The sequence below is a fragment of the Zootoca vivipara genome, chromosome 1 (genome assembly GCF_963506605.1).
Source record: "Zootoca vivipara chromosome 1, rZooViv1.1, whole genome shotgun sequence".
Lineage (NCBI taxonomy): Eukaryota > Metazoa > Chordata > Lepidosauria > Squamata > Lacertidae > Zootoca > Zootoca vivipara.
Window position 1 is genome coordinate 20930652 of NC_083276.1, and position 6000 is coordinate 20936651.

Here is a 6000-nt window from a genome sequence, read left to right on the forward strand (position 1 = left end):
GGCAAAAACATCAGGGTATGAAGAAAGGCCAGTGAGAGGTACGGCCTGGGGGGGGGAGTCCTGAGGGCCTAGGACTCAGCTACATTAGTAAAGAAGCAGCAATTTGAATGTGCTATATCAGGCATCCCCAAACTGCGGCCCTCCAGATGTTTTGGCCTACAACTCCCATGATCCCTAGCTAACAGGGGCAGTGGTCAGGGATGATGGGAGTTGTAGTCCAAAACATCTGGAGGGCCGAAGTTTGGAGATGCCTGTGCTATATAAACATGCAACACCAGATGGAGCCAGAGAGCAGGAAAAAATTTAACGCCGTTTTTCCATAGGAATTTTTTTCTTTTGCTATAACAATCTAATTTCTGACTTACTTATAGCACCAATTCCTCCCTCCCCCCTTGTGTGGAGATCCACCCCTAGTTGTTCACCACCCCTACCCTAAACAGCGTACTGGCTGAGATATCTAAAGAACCACCTCTGGCCATCTGAGGTCATCCCCTGAGGTCCTCCTCTGCGTACTCCTTCTTTCTGAGGTCAGGTTGATACAACAGGAAGGCCCTTTTCAGGTGGTCCGTCCCACCTGGTGTCATATCTCTTCTTTTTATACACCAGGCACAGCCTGTGAGGGGTAAGCTGGAGTTCCCAGGATTATTTGAGGGGAAGCCGCAACTGTTGAAGTACAGGCGGCGAACATTTTGTGTATGTCCAATTGACATGGGACTGCTGGTGCATGGGTCCTTTTGTACCCGGAAGAAGGCAGAATGGGGTGGGCGTATGCGTGCTTCACCAATGTGTGTGAGGGCCAGGAACGGAAGCCCCGTGAAAATGGTTGTCATTTGTTATAGAATACTACTTTAAATTGTATGGTCTAAATGTTGCCTAACTCCAATGCCCATCAGCTGCCACCAGCACGGCCTAACTGGAGAATTGTAACTGCATGTCAGTTGCTCTTTGTACAGTACTGGGAAATAGAATGGAGAGCATTGTGTGTGTATGTGTGCTGTGAGTCTGCTTTTCATATTACCGGTAATCTAGGCTCTTCTCTCCTTGCATCCACCTATCCCTTCTCAACTCACTTCATCCTCGGATTTATGTATTGGATCACGTAATCAGATTGCAAGACCGAAGTAAGTCGCTTGCAGACAGTTCTTTAATGTTCATGTTGTGATTTGCACCTAAACTAGAATTAACAAATAAATGTCAAGGCAGTTATAATCAGGGTGATAATTACAGGAGGAGCTACCTTTTTAGCAATTTTTAAAACCCTTTGGCTTAAATAATGTGGAATTTTAACTACTGCATTCTTAACTATAAGTTAAAGGTAAAGGGACCCCTCTGGGGTTGTGGCGCTCATCTCGTATTATTAGCCGAGGGAGCCGGCGTACAGCTTCCAGGTCATGAGGCCAGCATGACAAAGCCGCTTCTGGCGAACCAGAGCAGCACACGGAAACTCCGTTTACCTTCCTGCTTGGAGCGGTACCTATTTCTCTACTTGCACTTTGGCGTGCTTTCGAACTCTAGGTTGGCAGGAGCTGGGACCAAGCAATGGGAGCTCACCCCGTCGCAGGGATTTGAACTGCCGACCTTCTGATCAGCAAGCCCTAGGCTCTGTGGTTTAACCCACGGCGCCACCTGCGTCCCTGCTAACTATAAGAATGAAATAAATTGTGTCTGTGGCTGGAGACTGGCAACAGGTGAGATGAAAGTGGTTTGAAAGATTATTTGCTTCCCATAGACACACACAGAGATAGCTCCTGTCTTGAGTGTGTGGACCTCGTTCTACATGTGGGCATACCTGCCAAGTCACCCGCTGAGAAATGCGGGATCAGCAGCGACGCGGCACCGGGGCTGCACTATGTGTGGGCACTGGAAATAGGGCAGAGCAGCACCGGAAGTCACTTCTATGCATGCCCAGTAGCCATCTTGGTGGTGGCCGCATGGCGGCGGCCATCTTGATGACAGCTGCCGCCATGCGGCCACCACCAAGATGGCCACCGGGCATGCGTAGAAGCGACTCCCGGTGCTGCTCTGCCCCATTTCTGGTGCCCACACATGGGCAGAGCAGCACCCAAAATGGAGGCTCCCTGCCAGGTAGGAAATCCGGGGGATTTCCGGGATTTTTCTTCATTCAGGAGAAGTGTGTGCATTTTTATTTATCAGCTAGCAAAAATATTACAGGACGCTTGTGTGTGTGCAGTTGTCAACATGTTTACCATACCCATTGAGTCAATCACCCATCTCCCACTACCATTCTGAGAAAAACCCCACCCCACCCTCCCACTATATATAAGGGTCTGGTGACTTCTGTTTCAGTGTATCTGAAGAAGTGTGGCATGCACACAAAAGCTTATACCCAGAACAAACTTAGATGGTCTCTTAAGGTGCTACTGGACAATTCTTTAATTTTATTTTGACTGCGTCAGACCAACACAGCTATCTACCTGAATCTTGAATGCTGGAAGATTCAGGGCAGATTAAAGAAAGCTTCTCTTCATGCACTGCATAGGAGAACTATGACACTTGCTCCTACAGGAGGGAGTTATAGCCCACCAACATGGAGGATTTAAAAGAGGGTTAGACAGATTCATGGAAGAGAGGGCTATCAATGGCCATTAACCATGATGACTATGCTCTGCCTCCACAGTTGGAAGGAGCAATGCTTTCAAGACCATTTGCTGGAAACCACAGGAGGAGAGAGTGCTCTTGAGCTCAGTTCCAGCAGACTCTTATTATGTTCTTAAGGCTGTTCTCTGCACTCCTGTGAATGCAGTAAGATGACAGCAGGATTTTCCTTTGGCTTAGAATTAAGTCCGTCTGACTTGATCTAGAGTACCAAAACCAAACAGACAAAATGGCACAGAATCCTCTTGAAAGAGGAATGCACTCATCCATATCAAAGTTGGGATTACAAAAGATGAAGCTTATTAAATAACAGGAAACCCTTCTGTTGCTCATTTAGAAATCTGCTACACTGCTTTAATTTTCCATCCATCTTTTCAGCTGCCTCTTTAACATGCTGCTTCCGTTTCTGTTTTGGGTTATTGTTTTTAATTTGAAGCTTGGGCATCACACCCACTTTTTAATGTCCTGACTGCAGATGGCGCTGAATTATCATGCACTCAGAAGACAATCTGGGGATCACAGCTAACAATTAACATGAGATGGGTAGAAGAGGAGGTAGAATAGAGGAGGCTCAGAAGTGAAGTGTTTTGATCTTCTCCTAGTCAAAGACAACAGTACGCAGATTAAATATGCTGCTCGGGCTTTAGGTACAAATAATTACATTCCAGCAAATGACATAATTTATAAAGGTTAAATTCCATTTACTCTGGCAAATTTGAGTTTAGAGCAGCTTATTCCAGGCTGAATGGACAGGCTGCTAACTCTTGCCAATTACTGATGTTCAAGCTGATCTATCTGCCTAAAAACTCTTCTTTAGGACAGGCATGTGGCCAGATCATGTTCACATTAACTCCGAAATAGCTCCCAGATAGGAAACATAGTTATGGACTTATTTGAAATATGGGTCCTCTTCCTATGGAAACCTGGGCATTGTAGTTCTGTGAGGGTAGATTTAACAGAGAATGGTCAATGAGATTGCTATATGACAATTCCCAGGATTCTCTGGAGGAAGTTGAGAAAATTGAATGAAACCCATCTGAGTTTGCAATGTAGAACCTAGGCTTGATTTGTATTAGGACTTGGCCTGATTCTTTGAACTATTCTTAGAATATGGAAATTAACAAATATAGGGAATATGTCTCTGACTCCATGAAATGTATGGAGATTACACTAGAAACACCAGCTAGTAACCAGCATTTATTTATTTCTGACGTCACAAAAACCTTCAGCTGCTTAGGGAGCCTTGGGGGGAAAGGGGACTTGTATCATGTTCCGTGCTAAACAAACTCATCTGACTTTTGGCCACAAGGTGGCAACAACCACAAAACATTACAAATGTTATGCTCCTCCCTTTTTATAGATTAGTTTAAGTCTGAAACCAACATGATGCATAGAGATTGAGCCATCAGTCATTCAGTGGGCTAACACAGCTTCCAGTCCATACGGAGAGATCATTGCGAGACAAAGTAAGCTTTTTGGCTGCTGCAATGAGTAAGGGTGGATGTCTTCAGATATTTCTTGGCTTCTGCGAAACCTGCTCCCTGTTCTTGATCCCACTGGACTTATTCCGATAAAATCTGGCTAATGGAGCTAATATTGGTGACAGATAGGATCAAGATGAATTGTAATAACCCAGCAAGCCTAAAATGAACTTCCAAGTTCAAGCACAGCCTTTAGTGCCCTGTATCATCTTTAGGAAAAGGGTAAAGGGACCCCTGACCATTAGGTCCAGTCGCAGACACCTCTGGGGTTCCGGCGCTCATCTCGCTTTATTTATACAGCTTCCAGGTCATGTGGCCAGCATGACTAAGCCGCTTCTGGCAAACCAGAGCAGCGCACGAAAACGCCGTTTATCTTCCCGCCAGAGCGGTACCTATTTATCTACTTGAACTTTGTGCTTTCGAACTGCTAGGTTGGCAGGAGCTGGGACCGAGCAACGGGAGCTCACCCCATTGTGGGGATTTGAAGCGCCAACCTTCTGATCGGCAAGCCCTAGGCTCTGTGGTTTAACCCACAGCGGATCTTAAATCTGCTCTGTCAATTTGAGATTGGGCTTGGTTGTAAGCTACCTTGAGTTTCTTTGAAGATTAAGTGGGGTGTGCATTTCAAAAATAATGTGGAAAATAAATTAAACAAACAACAGCAAATATTGTGACACATAACATAACATACCAGTGGGACTTAAAATATGTGGTTTGACATTTGGGTCACCCTTTTTACCCTGTTTGGAGGCACTCTTTAGATACCTCTGCATGTCTTTTCAAGGACTGCTTCTCCCCTGAGCAAATCACCATAGCTGAAGTCTCCTCAGTTGAGGTTTAGCAACCTTAGCCAGTCTCAGCCTTCAAAACAGGGAGGTACTTTTCCTTGGACCATGTGTTCTGCAACATACCACTGATGCAATAATAGTGTGTTAGTAGTGGATTTATACTGGACTGTTCACACACAATTCCACTTCCCCAATGTTATCACATCATTGCTGTTTGGAAGGGTGATCTTGCACTACAGCACAACAAAAGAATAATTCCAATCCTGGAACATTTGTGGTAACAAAAGTTACAGGATTTCAGCAGGATGTTATGGGACACACACTGCTTGAAAATGAGGCCTCTCAAAACTTCAGCAGGTACAAACAGTACTGTAAGCAGGAACTGTGAATAACTGCCCTGATACTATCATGAGCACAAAGCATCATGAATGCACAATAAAATTAACATACTGAGTGGCGCCTATAGTTGTGTATGATCCATTAATGGTAACTGTCACTGGCTTCTCCTCCCCACCCCACTTTCTTTTGTGAATGTTCCCCACTCACATTTGTGTGTCTAAGGTTCTCCACACCTGAATTTGAAGTTTGTGATGATGCATTGAAAAGTCCATTAGAAACATTTAAACACACATCGCAACTTGGCCTTCTGATCTACTGACTGCAAGCCTGATCTTACGCTCTGCTACACAGCAGTCCAAAAATAGACATGTTGGGCAGGTTGAGGGAGACAGGACGTTTGCCGTGAGGCACAATCCTATTGCTGCAGGAAGAGTTATTGACCAATCTCAAGCTCCATGCTTTCTTTTGTATAGCTCAGGCATCCCCAAACTTCGGCCCTCCAGATGTTTTGGACTACAATCCCCATCATCCCTGACCACTGGTCCTGTTAGCTAGGGATCATGGGAGTTGTAGGCCAAAACATCTGGAGGGCCGCAGTTTGGGGATGCCTGGTATAGCTGGTGCCAATTAGGACACGGCAGGCAAATTAGCAGTAGGCTTGCCTTGCCTGCAGTCAAGCAGGGATAAGGAGCAATTCTTGATTTTATTTAAGGACTTCAGGTTTGGGGCCCAGACGCCTTCAAGTCAAACTATGAGAAATCTAAGCTATATTGGAT